This window comes from Gopherus evgoodei, unplaced genomic scaffold (genome assembly GCF_007399415.2).
Source record: "Gopherus evgoodei ecotype Sinaloan lineage unplaced genomic scaffold, rGopEvg1_v1.p scaffold_154_arrow_ctg1, whole genome shotgun sequence".
Lineage (NCBI taxonomy): Eukaryota > Metazoa > Chordata > Testudines > Testudinidae > Gopherus > Gopherus evgoodei.
In genome coordinates this window covers 61,735-78,289 of record NW_022059817.1, presented here as the reverse complement: position 1 = coordinate 78,289, position 16,555 = coordinate 61,735, and the positions used below count along the sequence as shown (strand labels likewise).

The following is a 16,555-nucleotide window of genomic DNA, read 5'->3' as shown; positions in this document are numbered from 1 at the left end:
GTCCTACAGTGCTCAGTGCTCTGCGTTGTGGCCTCAAGAGCCATGGATGCAAGTTGAGTTACGATGACCTTTTTCGTTGTCCCCACGTTTCTTAGGTGCCTCCTTCTGACACTTGTCAGAAAAAAATGACCAGTTTCTTTTGGAAGCATCTGCACTGCAAGGCTAAGGCAGTCTTCTCTGCTTCCTCGAAAGATTGACCAAAAGGTGGGAAGAGCAGACATATTTGGCAAGGCACCACTGGGTGCTACATCTCTAACCTCCACTTTACCTGGCAGGTGCCTTGGCCAGCTTAGCCACGGTGCTGCTCTCTGGGACTTTTCTCTCAGCTGCTCCATTTCTTATCAGTGACAATCAAAAGGAAGGTGACATGGCCTCTGTGTGTGGACATCCCCAGCGAACCCCAAGGACGTGCGGCACAGGCTCTCGTGTTGCAGCAATTGCAGTTGAAGCAATCGCCAGGCTAATGCCAGTCACAGCAGCCTTTTCATCAACTCCAGGCTTGTGATTTGATTCTTTCCAATGCTTCTCTCCAAAGAAGCCTTTTCCTTAGCAAGCAGTTACTTGGATACCAAGGGAGGTCTCTTCTGTTTCCTAGAAAGACACAGGAAAATGTGAGCAGAGGAGACAAAAGCCATACAACAAGGCACCACTGGGAGTTGAACCCAGGATCTCCTGTTTACTAGACAGGTGCTTTAGCCAGCTAAGCCATAGTGCCTGCCTCAAGAAAGTGTTTACAACTGTTCCATTTGATGGTCCAGGACAACACCTGCAAATTCCAAAGTACAGACCTTCCCCATTTCCCTCAAGCCTTGTAGACTTTGAGGTGTCTGGCTCTCTGTGCACAGAAAGCCACAGCTGAGTTGACAGAGGGCTTCTAACATGTGCTTCTCCCACCAGCCACTGTGATCATATACTGGTTAGTGATCTGTGTTTCAGTCACAGCAACCTCAGCTCAGTTCTGAGTCATGGTAACCTTTCCTTCAGCTCTAGACTTCTCATTTGCCACTTTCCAAGTGTGGTGGGGTGACTGCCCCAAACAATCAGGAAAAAAATTAAGGCAGCCTTGCAGAGGCGGCGCAGAACCCAGCCAGTCAGGAAAGGGCTTATTGGGAGAGCCAATCAGGAGAAGGCTTGCTGGAGCAGCCCATATATAAAGGGCTGCTCAGCACAGCAAGAGTCAGTCACTCCTTGGAGTTTGAGGAGGGAGGATTGGCTGCCCAAGAGGAAGAGGAAGAGGAAGTACCATGATCAGAGTAGTGCTGGGTGGGTAAGGGGAGCATGAGTGACCTCCTGGCTGATTACTGCCAGACTGAGGCCCTTATACAAAGGTGGAGGAAGGTGCTAGGTCTGTGGGGAAGTGGTCCAGGGAAACAGATGGTGGCGGTTGGAGGTGCACCCCTTTTGCCTCAGTTGCCACTGACACAGGTGGCTACACCCTGGACTGCAGTTGGCCACTGAGGCAAGTGTCTGGGTAGAGGACAGCTGCCCCCTGGAAGGGGGAGAGAACTGAGTGGGGCACAGCCAGAGGGCTCTGTCCATAAGAGGACATTGAAGTCCTGAGAGCGACATGGGTCCTAATGATAGAACAGATGGCAGCCAGATGCCACTGGATGAAGGTGCACTGGTGGACCAGACCTAATTGCCAGGATGGCCAACAGGAGGCACTGCAGTGGTGAGACATGCCCCATGGCACCAAGACTCAGCCGCAAGGAAGGCTCTCTCTGTCTTGAACCACCACTTAGAAGGATTCTGATGACAGGTCTTTTCTTTTTATGAAGAGATACGAAAAAGGAGCCAACAGACACATTAGGTTCAGCAAGGAAGAACTGTCAGGCCAAGCCAAGATTTCCTGGTTACTAGGAAGGCTCTTCAGTCAGCTCTTCCCAAAGACCACTATCCAGAGGCCTTTTAACAGTCACTGCAGGTGTTCACCACAAAAGAGACAAAGAGATGCCAAAATAGAGTTCTCCACTGCCTGCAGCCATCAAGCTACCAGGAGTTCTGTGCACAGAGAGGCCCCTGCTGGTGGAAAAAGGCTTTGGTAGAGACTCTTCTGACTCCAGCCGTGATCATATAGCGTTTAGCACTCTGTGTTGTGGCTTCAGCATCCACAGATGCAAGTTCAGTTAGGAGATGTTTTTCTTGTCTCCACATTTGCCTAATGACTCCTTTCAACACTTGTCACCAAAAAGACCTGTTTCTTTTGCAAGCAATGTACAGCTAGGCAAAGGCAGTCTTCTCCATTTCCTCAAAAGATCACCAAGCTGTGGGGAGAGGAGGCACATTCAACCAGGCACCACTGGGTGCTGGATGCTGAATCTCCTCTTTATTCAGCAGGTGTCTGTGAAGGAGATAAATCTACACCGTGTAGAGGTCAATAAAAGGAGTTTATTACACCCAGCGCTGGCGGATAGTCACCTTGCTTATTAGGCTCAGAGACACTGTCAATCAATTGATTACAATAGAATACATAGGTTTTTCATGGGTGGGGGAAAGTGACAGGGTGGGCAGTTCCACACCCCGAGATAGGTTTTGCAGCAAGACAAGATAGCACATTAGCCAGTGGCTAGCAGGCTACATAATATCTCCACCTATAGTCTCAAGTTAGCAGGTTAACATTTACTGAATACTTTGATAAAATGTTATTAGTATAAAATATCTATGTTGAATTCTGATTTGAGGTCCATAGAAATGGAGCAACTCTTTTGATGGTCCAACAGGTACATTCGTAGGTGTTAAAACAAAGAAACAGTGAAAGTATATGGCAATAAAGATTGTTTTCTGTCTGTTTAAAGGCAAGGCATTGGTCCTTTGGAAGGGAGGTGGAAGGATGCCATATTTTATACTGATGTGCCAACTTTTCATAAATTCAAGGTTGGATGTGTGGTAAGAACATCTCCCTACAGAATAATCAAACACAATAGGAACAGGGATTCTTTGTTCAATCTGCAACTTTGAATAAGACATGATTATTTAGTTCTTAGCTCCAACTCCTGGCAATTTGCTGACCAGGCCTATCTTAGCAAGCAAGGCTTTCCGTTTACCCCAGCTTTCTCTTAGCTGATCACTATTTGCTAGGCCTCTGATCCCTTGCCCATACTCTGGACTCTGGGTCTGGAAAAGAGCTGGCACAATCCATAGACCAGGTTGTTATAAACTGCACATGGATTTGAACCCTTCACACCCAGTAATGGCAAAGTTCTTGGTTCAGGCTTGTAGCAGTGATGGAATAAACTGCAGGTTCAAATCAAGTCTCTGGAGTCCATCCACAGCTGGGATGGGTCATTCAGTCCTTTGTAGAGATCTTCAGTCTGTAGCAAAGTCCCTCCAGAGGTAAGAAGCAGGATTGAAGACAAGATGGAGACGAGGCATCAGCCTTTTATAGTCTCTTGCCATGTGGTCTTTGCTTTCTTTGTCCCAAGGACACTCTATCCAGCACGTGGCATAGAAAAAAAACCTTAAAGTTCTGTCCATAGGCAGGTCCCTGCATACCTTGCCTTCTCTCAATGGGTCAGTTGCATAACTTGTGGTCCTTAATGAGCCATCAAGCAGGCTAGGCAGAACTGACACCAACTTGTCTGGCTGGGGTGTTCCCGGGAAGCGTAGCACAAGTTTGAAATATGGGCAGCATAGAGCCAATATTCATAACGTCATCAACCAAAATGATACACATGTAGAGATAGCATCATAATAATCAGCAAATCAGAACCTCTCCATACACCCCTTACACGACAACATTTCTACAATATTGGCTGCAAATATAGAACAGTGGTCGCAACGGCCATCTATAGTTACAGATTATGTCAATAACGTCACAGGAGGTGACACAGCATCAGTGAGACTGATACTGAAATATTGCCTCCAGTTTTGGTGTCCTCCTTTGAAAAAGATGTTGTGAAATTGGAGCTGGGGCAGCAAAGAGCCACCAAATGTTCTGAGGGCTGGAGAAAAATGCCTTCTAGTGAGCTATTGAAAGAGCTCAACCTGTTTAGCTTATCAAAAGAAGATTGAAAGGTGACTTCATTGAAGTGCCTTAATGGAGAGAAAAGATTGGCTATTAAAGGGCTCTTGAATCTAGCAGAGAAAAGCATAACAAGACCCAATGGCTGGAAGGTGAAAAGAGACAAATTCATATTACACTTAAGGCACAAATAATCAACAGCGAGGATGATTCACCACAGGAACAAGCTACCAAGGAAAGTGGTGGATTCACCATCTCCTGATGTCATTTAATGAAGACTAGATGCCTTTGTGGAATGTGTTTGCCCGAAAAGTAGCTATTGTGTCATACAGGAGGCCTGTGATATGCAGGGGGTCAGATTAGATGCTCTAATGGTCTCTTCAGGGTATAAAGTTGACTAATTTCTGAAAAACTGAGTGTAGCATTGGGAGCAGCATCTGATGTTTTCCTGTCTAGCCGGCTTGCTTCCTAGAACGAATGCTCCTTGAGTAGGGTGACCACAGGGAATAGCTCAAACCTCCAAAGTTCCTGGCCAGGGGCAGGAGATTAGCACAGCAAGGGAGAGGTGTGGCAGTGACATCACAAATGCCTTTTGCAGGACCTCAGACTATTGGTCAAAGGTGGTGGGGAGGTGGTGACCTCACAGAGAGATGCTGACATCAGTCAGGCAGGACAGGGGCGAAGGGCCAGGGAAACCTCAGAGACCCCTGTGGCTTTGCTTCAGCAAGTCTCCTTCTCCAGGTCTCTCTTTGAGGACTGAGAAAGTATTTGGGTTCAGGTACGTGAGCACCAGGAGGAACCTCTTTCCAATTTTCTCCTTCCCTTTTCCTGATTTTACGAGAAAACAGCCGTCCCTGTTTAGAAGGTAAGAGCCTCCTAAGGTTTGAAACCTGTTCAGTCTGATCCATCTGGTGACAGATGAATTCTAGGCATGGAAAACACGAGCTTAAGGCAGCAGAATTTTATTCTGCACCTGGGATTTTGTCCCTTAGAATCACTGGGAACATTAGGGTTAGTCCTTTTTGTTTCACCTTTTCCTCCATCCATCCCTCCCTCCATTCTCTTCTTCTCTTTCTTCTAGTGTCCCCTCTGGTGTGTGTGTGTGTTGCGGGGGAGTGCTCAGCAGCTCCCGCTATGGGAGGTCCACCCAAAAATGTGGGGCTGAAATAGTGCTTGGGCAGTGATTCCCACCAGTGACCTGGCCATCCTTTGGGCTCTCTGGTGAGAACCCTCAGCCTCTCATCCTCAGTCTCTACCCTGATTGGCTGAGCAGGGGCTTATTGACAGGGAGGAGACTCAGGTCCTTGTTGTTCTCTTTGAAGACCAAGTAAATAAGTCAGAACCACTTATATGTTTGATGAATTTTGCTGCTTCTCTGCATTAATGGTCTCTGAGCAGTTCACGATTCTCTCTAACATTGCAGTTCTCCTCAAATACTTGCTGAATAATTACTGTGCACTGTTGTTGATCTGGAGCTCATCTGAGAGCACTTTACTCAGGTCATTCAATCTCTGAAATTCAAGATCTGATGGTTAGTTTGAAAATCAGGGCTCTTGGGTCCTACTCCCAACTCTGCCACTGACTGGCTGTGTGACCTAAGACAAGTCAATTCTCCTTTCTCAGCCTGAGCTTCTCCCTCTTTCTGGTAGGGATAATAATGATCCGCTCCTACCTACCTTACGGTATGTGGAGGCAGGACTGGCTCTAGGTTTTTTGCTGCCCCAAGCAAAAAAAAAATTGTCTGTCCCCCCATCCCCCTGCTGCCCGAGCTCTGGGCTCTCCCCCCACCCTGCACCCCCTGCCTCCCCAGCTCTGGGCCTCCCCTCACCCCCACCTCACCCCAGCCCACCCCACCCCTGCTGCCCCACTCCTGGGCTCTGCCCTCTGACCCTCACCCCCCTGCTGCCCCAGCCCTGGGCTCTACCCCCTGACCCTGACCCCCCTGCCGTCCCAGCCCTGGGCTCTCCTCTCCACACCAGCACCCCCTGCCAAGCCAGCCCTGGGCTCTTGCACACACACACCCCATGCTGCCCCAGCTCTGGGCTCTCCCCTTCACCCCCACCAGTGCTCCCCCACCCACACACCCCCTGCCACCCCAGTCCTGGGCTCTGCTCCCTCCACCTGCACCCCCTGCCACCCCAGCCCTGGGCTCCTCCCCCCACCTGCACCCTCCTTCCGCCCCAGCCTTGGGTCACTGGTAACTTGCTCCCAGGGCGGGTCATTCAGCAGGAATTTTGGATGTGCACAGAACACAGACAAGATTGGTTCCCACATGATTACAGAGCTGCAGTAAAGTGGAACAATTTTCAGCTTGTGTGATTGGAAGATGTCTGGATGCATATTGTGAGACTGTCCTCCATAAATGAGGAAAAGTTGAGGTGCCTTTATTATTCTTTCTTCCACTCTTTGTTTCTATGGGGAATTTGCCGTGCACTATCACTGTCTTCCTTTTAAACAAACAAAAAGGCAATGGCTGTTGAAAATAGCAATTCCAGTCCTAAAAACCTCTGGGGAGCATTTCTTGCTCAATTTTATCCTACTTTTTCTACAGGAAATTACAGTGGATCAGTATATTTGATTTGGGAGAAATGAAGTACCAGCTTCAAGAGGGGAACTGGCCATTTAGTCCACTCAATTCCTTCTTTGGGGGCTGCAAGGTGAGGTCACACCAGTGTCCCTAAGCCAGTCTGGGGATGTCTTCTGAAGGGGGTATCTGGGCCAAAGCCTTCTACTCCTTGGGCACATTTGTTCCCCATTCACAGCGCCACCCCGCTCTAGCAGTGAGCTCTCCATTCACAGCAAGCTGCAGCATGAGCTTTCAGCTACCATACTCCCTCCCCTCCCTTCCCTGTTGATAGCAGTCAAGGGAATACTGGGAAATGTAGTTCTTTCCCTGCTCCAGGGCTGGCTCTATAGGCATGGAGCTAACCAAGGAACTACAGCTCCCAAGGCCCCCTGTTAGTTCTCAGCTCCCAGGCTTCAGAGTAGCAGCCGTATTAGTCTGTATCCGCAAAGAACAGGAGTACTTGTGGCACCTTAGAGCCTAACAAATTTATTTCAGCATGAGCTTTCGTGAGCTACAGCTCACTTCTTGGGATGCATAGAATGGAACACACAGACAGGAGGTATTTATACATACAGAGAACATGAAAAGATGGAAGTATGCATACCAACAGGAAGAGTAGCAAAGAGTCCTGTCGCACCTTATAGACTAACAGACGTTTTGGTGAATATTCACCCACGAAATCTCATGCTCCAAAACGTCTGTTAGTCTATAAGGTGCCACAGGACTCTTTGCTGCTTTTACAAATCCAGACTAAGACGGCTACCCCTCTGATACCTAACAGGAAGAGCCTAATCAATTGAGATGAGCTATCAGCAGCAAAAGAAAAAAAAACCTTTTGAAGTGATAATTAAGATGATCCTTAGAAGGTGTGAGGAGAACTTAACATAGGGAAATAGATTCAATTAGTGTAATGACCCAACCATTCCCAGTCTCTGTTTAAGGCTGAGTTAATTGTATCTAATTTGCATATTAATTCGAGTTCAGCAGTCTCTCTTTGGAGTCTGTTTTTGAAGTTTTTTTGTTGCAAAATTGCCACCTTCAAGTCTGTCAGTGAGTGGTTAGAGAGGCTGAAGTGTTGTCCCACTGGTTTTTGAATGTTATGATTCCTGATGTCAGATTTGTGTCCATTTATTCTTTTGCATAGAGACTGTCCAGTTTGGCCAATGTACATGGCAGAGGGGCATTGCTGGCACATGATGGCATATATCACGTTGGTAGATGTGCAGGTGAACGAGCCCCTGATGGCGTGGCTGATGTGATTAGATCCTATGATGGTGTCACTTGAATAGATATGTGAACAGAGCTGGCACTGGGCTTTGTTGCAAGGATAGGTTCCTGGGTTAGTGTTTATGTTGTATGGTGTGCGGTTGCTGGTGAGTATTTGCTTCAGGTTGGGAGGCTGTCTATAAGCGAGGACTGGCCTGTCTCCCAAGATCTGTGAGAGTGAGGGATCATCTTTCAGGATAGGTCGTAGATCTTTGATGTGCTGGAGAGGTTTTAGTTGGAGGCTGTAGGTGATGGCTAGCGGCGTTCTGTTATTTTCTTTGTTGGGCCTGTCCTGTAGTAGGTGGCTTCTGGGTACTCTTCTGGCTCTGTCAATCTGTTTTTTCACTTCAGCAGGCGGGTACTGTAGTTTTAAGAAAGCTTGATAGAGATCTTGTAGGTGTTTCTCTCTGTCTGAGGGATTGGAGCAAATACGGTTGTATCTTAGAGCTTGGCTGTAGACAATGGATCATGTGATGTGTCCTGGATGGAAGCTGGAGGCATGTAGGTAAGTATAGTGGTCAGTGGGTTTCAGGTATAGGGTGGTGTTATGTTCAGCACAGTAGTGTCTAGGAAATGGACCGCTCGTGTGGATTGGTCTAGGCTGAGGTTGATGGTGGGATGGAAATTGTTAAAAACACGGTGGAATTCCTCGAGGGCTTCTTTTCCATGAATCCAGATGATGAAGATGTCATCAGTGTAGCACAAGTAGAGTAGGGGCATTAGGGAACGAGAGCTAAGGAAGCGTTGTTCTAAGTCAGTCATAAAGATGTTGGCATACTGTGGGGCCATGCAGGTACCCATAGCAGTGCTGCTGACTTGAAGATATATATTGTCCCCAAATGTGAAATAGTTGTGGGTGAGGACAAAGTCACAAAGTTCAGCCACCAGGTTAGCTGTGATATTATCGGGGATACTGTTCCTGAAGGCTTGTAGTCCATCTTGTGTGGAATGTTGGTGTAGAGGGCTTCCACATCCATAGTGGTCAGGATGGTGTTTTCTGGAAGATCACCGATAGATTGTAGTTTCCTCAGGAAGTCAGTGGTGTCTTGAAGATAGCTGGGAGTGCTGGTAGCATAGGGCCTGAGGAGAGAGTCCACATAGCCAGACAATCCTGCTGTTAAGGTGCCAAGGCTTGAGATAATGGGACATCTAGGATTTCCAGGTTTATGGATCTTGGGTAGCAAATAGAATACACCTGGTCGGGGTTCTAGCCATGTGTCTGTACAGATCTGTTCCTGTGCTTTTTCAGGGAGTTTTTTGAGCAGATGGTATAGTTTCTTTTGGTAATCATCGGTGGGATCAGAAGGTAATGGCCTGTAGAATGTGGAGTTAGAGAGCTGCCTAGCAGCCTCTTGTTCATATTCCGACCTATTCATGATGACGACAGCACCTCCTTTGTCAGCCTTTTTTATGATGTCGGAGTTGTTCTTGAGGCTGTTGATGGCATTGTGTTCAGTACTGCTTAGGTTATGGAGCAAGTGATGCTGCTTCCATGTGCACGTTGACGGAAGCAATCTATGTAGAAGTCCAATCTGTTGTTTCGACCCTCCGGAGGAGTCCATGCAGAATCCTTTTTATTATAACGTTGGTAGGAAGGATTCTGTGGGTTAGGATGTTGTTCAGAGGTGTGTTCAATGTATTCTTTGAGTTGGAGACGATGAAAGTAGGATTCTAGGTCACCGCTCCCAGGCTGGATCCCTCTTAGCTGCTGCCCCTGCAAATGGGCTGCCCCAAGTACCTGCTTGCTTTGCTGGTGCCTAGAGCCACCCCTGGGACCAACACATGTTTGTTTTCATCCTCTGAGTCAAAAAAACCACAAAAGCCTCTTCTTTTGTACTGGGGCAGGCAAAAATAAGGTGACACTAAATTATTCTGATTGCTGAAAGCAGGTTTAGGGAGTTGTGTATTTTTGAAAAAAAAATAATATCCTTCTAACTAGCAGCATGAGATAAAAAAAGAACACAGACAAACCTTGTCAGTAAGGGCTAATGTCCTCAATGGGAAATCAGCAGCAGTTTGTAGCTGGGGGAGCATACAGTCTGAATGTGTATGACCTGACCCCAGCCCCGACCCCCACATAGCAGTAGGGCTTGGCACTCTGTCTGTGCATTGGTTTGGTGGCTGAGTGGTTATCCAAGCAGTGACAATTCAAGGAGGTTCCCTGAGTCGGTTTCACTCCTCAGGAGATTCTGCACAATAAAAATTCTGTGCACAATAGTTTAAAATTCTGCAAATTTTATTTGCCAATAAATAAATGTGGAGGCTCCAGCACGGCAGTGGGGAGCAGAGGCTCTTGGATGCTCAGAGGTGGGATATCACCCTGCAGCCCCCTCTCCCTTCCAGGGAAACAGACTCTGTGGTGAGGCTGCACCTCTCTGCTGCCTACTCCAGGAGCTCCCAAAAGACTCCCCAGAACTGCTCATGAGGGGTGCATGACCACTCTTGTGGCTTCCCTTTGCTTCCCCATCAGAAAGCCTGAGCAGCTGGCCCCGGGTGATTTGAAAGGGTCCGGGGGTTCCTGCCACCACTACCGGCAGCACAGTGGGGCTAAAGCAGATTCCTGCCCATCCTCGCTTCACACGGCGCACCACTCCCAAAAGCATCTGGCATGTCCCTGCGGCACCTGTGGGGTGTGTCTCTTGCAGGCTGCCCCCGCCCCAAGTGCCAACTCTGCCATTGGAACTGCGGCAATGGGAGCTGCAGGGGTGGTGCCTGTGGGCAGTGGTGCCAGGGGACTCCCCCAGCCTCCTCCATGTAGGATTTGTGCCAGAGGAGGGTGTGGGTCACTTTCAGGAGCTGCCTGAGATAGGTGCCACATCCCAACCCCCTGCTCCAGCCCAGAACCTGCACCTCATGCACCCAAAATCCCTCCTAGAGCCTGCCACTGCCCCTCTTGCACCCAACCCTCTCCCCTAGCCCAGATTCTGCACCACACCCAATGTCCCTCCCAGAGCCTGCACCCCCAGCCCTCCTCTTGTTCCCCCTACCCACTGCCCCAGCCCAGAGCCTGCACCCAGCACCCAAACTCCCAGAGCCATAACAAGGAATTTTTGTGCCCAAGGCAAGGGCTGGCTCCAGGCTCTTTGGCGGGAGGTCCCTGAGTCCCTGTCGGAGGGAAGGACCTGCTGCCCAATTGCCTCCACTGCTTCATTCATCCTTTGGTGGCAATTTGGCAGCGGGTCCCTGAGTCCCTCTCGGAGAGAAGGACCCACTACTGAATTGCTGCCGAAGAAGCAGTAGCGGTAGAGCTGCCACCGAAGCGCTGCTGATCGTGGTAGAGCTGCGCCCCTCCGCTTTGCGTGCCCGAGGCAAGTGCGTCACTCGCCTTGTCCTTGTTACGGCGCTGCAAACTCCATCCCAGAGCCTGCATCCCAGAACCCCTCCCCCACCCAAACTCCCTCCCAGAGACCAGCCTCTCACCCCTTCTGCACCCAAACTCCCCCCAGAGCCTGCACCCCAATCCCCAGCCCCAACCCAGGGCCTGAACCCTAGACCTGCTCCCCACACACAAACTCCCTCCTAGAGCCTTAGGCAGGTGTGAGGCAGAGTTTTGGGGGGCAGGTTCTGAGTGGTATGAGTGACATTATTGGACCACTGGGAGGATTGGAGGACTGGCACTGGCCCTAAGGTAAATTGAGGTTGAGACCCTGCTTTAAGGGATTGGAGCAATGCTGGAGAGACTGACGGGCAGGGAGCTGGGGAGCCGTGTGTGCTCCAAGGAGAGTTGTTGTTGTGCTCTGGTGACACAGAGCGGGGGTGGGGAGTTCATAAGCTGTGGTGTTTGTATAGAGAGAAAGTTACTAACCCCCAGGTTCAAAGCTGTTCCTGCTCTGAGCTATACATGACACTCTCTGTTGCGAGTATAGATCAGTGGGTGAATGTTCCTATGCAGGATAATGGCTTCCTAGTTCCCATCCAAGTGATTCCCTTGAAAAACTTTTTCAAATGAAAATCGATTTCCAGACCCATCTCCAGTATGTTCAGGAGTTCGCTGAACGGAGGTGGGGGGGCTTGAGATTAATTTAAACACTCAGCATTTTCCTGTGCAAATGAATAAAGACCTAGCAGAGCTGTCCTGCAGCTGAAATCAGTTCCAGTCCTCGGTGTCTCTAAGAGGACCCTCTCCCTCTCCCATAGGAGGTTTTAGTGGTCATGCTTATTTATTTGATGTTATTTTATCATTCTGCTGTAGCACACTTTTTTTGATAAAATGTTGAAATTATTAATTTACAGTATTTGTTAGTTTTTATTTTTACAAACAAAGTTTTTCTTAATGTTTGGGTTTTAAATTAAGCCTTGTTTTTGGTTTCAGTTTTTCATTTAGGTTTTGGTTACTGATGGGATCTTTAAGAGAACTTTGGATTCAGTACTAAAATTTGGACTATTTTATTTTAATAAAGTTTGTATTGCTGTAAACCCTGGCTGGGGGGAGAGGAGATGAGCCTGGCCTTTAACTGAGGAGGAGCAGAGGCATGGCCCCCGTGAAGGGTGGGGCCAGGTGATGGGGGGCACAGCCCCCCAATTTTTTTTGTCTAGCCCACCTCAGTCCCCCACTAAAGGAGAAGAGTCTGATGCCACCCCTGCTGGTCACTGGGTGTCACTGCTGCTCCATGGGAAACATGCTCTGTGCCTTACCCAGACTGGTGGGAAGCACACTCTGTGCCTTACCGTGACTGGTCCGTGGGTGTCACTGCTCGTAGAGGGCAGACACACGCTGTGCATTACGCCACCTGACCAGTGGGTGTCACTGCTGTATCAAGGGAAACACCTTCTGTGCATTACCCTGAATCACCACGAGGTGTCACTGCTGCTCCAAGGGAGACATAAGAGCGGCCAGACTGGTTCAGATGCAAAGTCCATCTAGCCCAGTATCCTCCTGTCTTCTGACAGTGGCCAGTGCCAGGTGCCCCAGAGGGAATGAACAGAGCAGGGAATCATCAAGTGATCCATCCCCTATGGCCCATTCCCAGCTTCTGGCAAACAGAGGCTACAGGCACCATCCCTGCCCACCCTGGCTAATAGCCCTTGATGGATCTATCCCCCATAAACTTATCTAGTTCTTTTTTGAACCCTGCTATAGTCTTGGCCTTCACAACATCCTCTTGCAAGGAGTTCCACAGGTTAACTATGCAACTGACCTGAGTTTACCCCCCCTTCCCTGGCCAGGTTGTATATGGAAAAGAGGATGAGGATGAGGAGAGCCATGATGTGTCTGTCACTGGCTAGTGACTCAGTTTCCTCTAGGCAGCAGTGCTGCAGGCTCTTTTGGTCTGTGCCCATGCAACTGTGTCTGGGGAAGGGGAAGCAGAGGCTCAGGCTTCCCAGCCCCACGCTCCGCCCCCAGCAGCTGGGGAATCCAGGCCAAATTTAACCCTGGTAGCTGGGCTGGAATTAGCCTGGGCTGGGGTAGGGCTGGGGAGGAATTGGGAGGGAGACAGACGCACCTGCTGTGAGGGAAGATCCTCCCATTCCCTGCCAACCCCCTTCACTCCTTGCAGCATAGCACTCCCTAGCGTTTCTTTCTCTGTCATGGGAGCTGTCTGCTGCCTGCTTCTCCCTTAGGATGGTCTCTCCCCATCCTGGGGCACTGGCATTGCCCATCCTGTGCAAACAGGCAGGCCCCGGTGTGCCCCATGGCACTGCTCTGCAATTGTGGGGGCAGCTGTTGGATGGAGCCATATCAAAATATGGGGGTGGGCAAGGCTGGGAACCAGGACTCCTGGGTTCTCCCCTCACATGTGGGAGGGGACTGGAGGTTAGGTGGTAGATTGGGGGAGGGGCAGGGCTGGGATCCAGGGATACTGCTTTTTCTGATTTTCTCCACCTCCTGCAGCTGCCTCGGTCCTTTCAGTGCGTTTCTTGTTCCAAATTCATTTGCTGACTTGTGTAACTCACCCCAGAGGTGGCTGCATCTCAGTGTTGGGTGAGGCACCCTTGGCTGCCTCACCTCCTAACCGCGTCTCTCTCCCCCTTCGGGTGACCCTGCATCACTCAGCAAACAGCCACAAGATCATGGGGCACTTTGAGCACTGGGCAGGCAGGGGCCAGGTGCCCAGCTCTCCCTCCAGAGAATGGGACCCAGCACCCCCTACTTTTTACAGGGATTAAAAAGGGGCAAAGGGGGCGAATCAGAGGAGGGGGTGGCCAGGGTCTGAGCAGGGGGTGGAAAGTGACTGGTCGGGGGGTCAAGCAGCTGGAGGCAGAGATAGGAGAGAGACTGAAGGGCAAAGTCAGGGAGGGGGAGAGGGGCCGGAGTTAAGCCCAGAGGGAGGCGCTGCCAGAGGGTTAAACCCCGGCACAGGCAGGGGCTGAGGGGTAACAGTTATCCCGGTGGGCTCAGACTCCAGTGTTTACAAACATGGGTGGGGGGAGCAGAGGGCTTTTTTATTTCCCCTCTCACAGGCAGCACCTCTCAGCATGGACTTCCCAGGGCTGGGCTCTTAAAGGCACAGGCATCCCACTGCCTAGACACTGCAGCTCCTCTCTGATGTAACCTACTGAGGTGCTGCAGTAGGAGACTCAATTCAGTGAAACTGGGCATTCCCTATACGCCCCCCAGTCAGGGGGCTGTGCACCCCCTTCCCCGAATTTCCCCAACACCCCCTCCCTCCGTGGTCAGGTAGTTACATGCAGCGCTGCCAATGTTGTCATTGGTTTCAATTTTGAATGGAAATTGAAACGTTAACACACTTTAAAAGCAGATACAACGTATGAAAACTACTTGTACCTGAGAAAGTAAAATAGGTTTGGAAAGTCTGGACAAAGCCGGGTTTCCTCACCCAGCTGTTGTGTTTGCTGACAATGTCGGTGCATTGGCTTCGGCAGTGTTGGCCAACCTTAGAATTTCAAATGATGATTTGTAAGCGAGGTGTGAATGAGCTCTCCCCTGGCAGCTACTGATGGCCAGGGTTGGGAGGAGGCTTTGGGACCAGATTGTATTTACATGAACTCACCTACTCTGCTGATGTATCCACCGGACAGAGCTGAGCTGCCTCTGCTCTAGGTACCCGGAGAAGGGAAGGTGTGTGGGGCTCCAGCCTGGGACTCTTCCTCCCTCCTGCCAAGCCCTGACTATTAATCCCAGCCCTGGCACTCCTTTCTTCAAGCGCCATGTGGGCCAGAGGAAAAGTGTGGTAGGAAGCACAAGGGCCAAGCCTGTGAACATCAGGTGCAGCAGCAAGAATCCCAACTATCAGGGCAGCAAGTTCTAGAGCCCTAACCCATTGTGGCCATCCCAGCCAAAGACCTGGCTCTAGGAGGTGTGAGTCACCCAGCAGGAGGGGAAAGATTCACTCTTACACAGCTGGAGACAGGGAAGTTGAGCTCTGGGGCTTTACCACAAGCATGGGTGGCAAGCTTGTAGAAATTTTAGTGGTGTCCAGAACCCGCCCCACTCCGCCCCAAACTCCACCTGCCTAAGGCTCTGGGCGGGAGTTTGGGGGGGAGGTCTGGGGTGCAGATCCTGGACTGGGGATTAGGGTGCAGGAGAGGTGCAGGCTTTGGGATGGAGTTTGGGTGCTGGGTGCAGACTACAGGCTGGGGCAGAGGTAAGACATGCAGGCTCTGGGAGGGAATTTGGGGGTGGGAAGGAGTGCAGAGCTGAGGATGAGGGATTCATGATGCAGGAGAGGGCTCAGGGCTAGGGCAGAGGATCAGGGTGCAGAGGGATGAGGGTTGGGGCTGAGGGAGCGGTTCAGGGCAGCCTGCCTTGCCATTAGCGACGGGCGGGCACTAGGACCTGGGGGCAGCAGACAGCTTTTTGTCAGGCAGGGATGCAGTGTGGCAGGCAGGGGCCAGGGCCCGGGGAAGAGACCCAGCTCCAAATATTGCTGGAGCAGGGCCCCCAGCCCTGAATATTCCTGGAGCCCGAGCACCACAAATGTATATAACCTGCCCCCTATGACTACAAGCCAACACAAGGTCCCACTGAAATTTGAACTCAGATTACGGAATTCAGAGTCCTGAGTGCTGCCCATTACACCATGGGACCAGCTTGTGCTGCCTTTTCTGCACATTGGTGACCCTCATGGGGCTGCTTGTGTAAGGGGGCTCTTGGCCCTTTACTAAAACTTAGTGGGGGGGGGGCAGGAGTTGGTTGGCTAGTTCCCAGCACCAATAGAAGGGGGAAGGATCAATGGGAAATCAGGACCCTGAGAGTGACAGTCCCCAGGGACAATGGGGAGAGGCCAAAGCTCCAAGTTAGCTGCATTGACAGGCCAGGCAGTGTAACGAGGGAGTCACCAGGCCAGGGGGTCCCATCCTCCATGTGAGCTGGAACTGCCTGGGTGAGAGTGTGGCAGAGCTAAGGAGAGAGCAGGAGCCCGAGAAGAGCCGGGGAGCAGAGCTGTGCAGGTGTAGTGCCAGAAACTGCTGCATGGAGGAATTTGCAACCTGTAGCAGTTACTGATACCTGAGGTTGTTCTTATTTGCTGACTTGTCCTAACTGGCTAAAACTTGACAGTGGTTTCTCTAGCAAAGGGCAGTCCCTGGCCCCTTGGTCCAGACATCCTCCTTCATATCAGGCTAGGGTGACCAGATGTCAAAGATGAAATATCGGGACGCGGGGGGCGGAGCAAAAAAAAAAAGCCAGAGGGCACCCCCGACGCCAAGCAGCAGTAGCACAGCCCCATCTCCAACCAACTCTCAGCTCCAACCCCCCCTACACCCCCAGCTCCCCCATCCCCTCACTCCTGGGCCCAGCCTGGGCTCCGAGCTCTGCAACTGAGCCATGATCCGGGCCCCTCCTGCAGCTCCCGGGCAAG

The 16,555-nt window shown here is 50.6% G+C and overlaps 1 non-coding gene across 1 annotated transcript; it reads right to left on the bottom strand.

Moving 5' to 3' along the window:
• Positions 1-641: 641 nt before the first annotated feature.
• Positions 642-715, bottom strand: TRNAT-AGU. The gene has a single exon. It is a non-coding gene; the product is annotated as a tRNA-Thr (tRNA).
• Between the last annotated feature and the right edge of the window lie 15,840 nt (positions 716-16,555).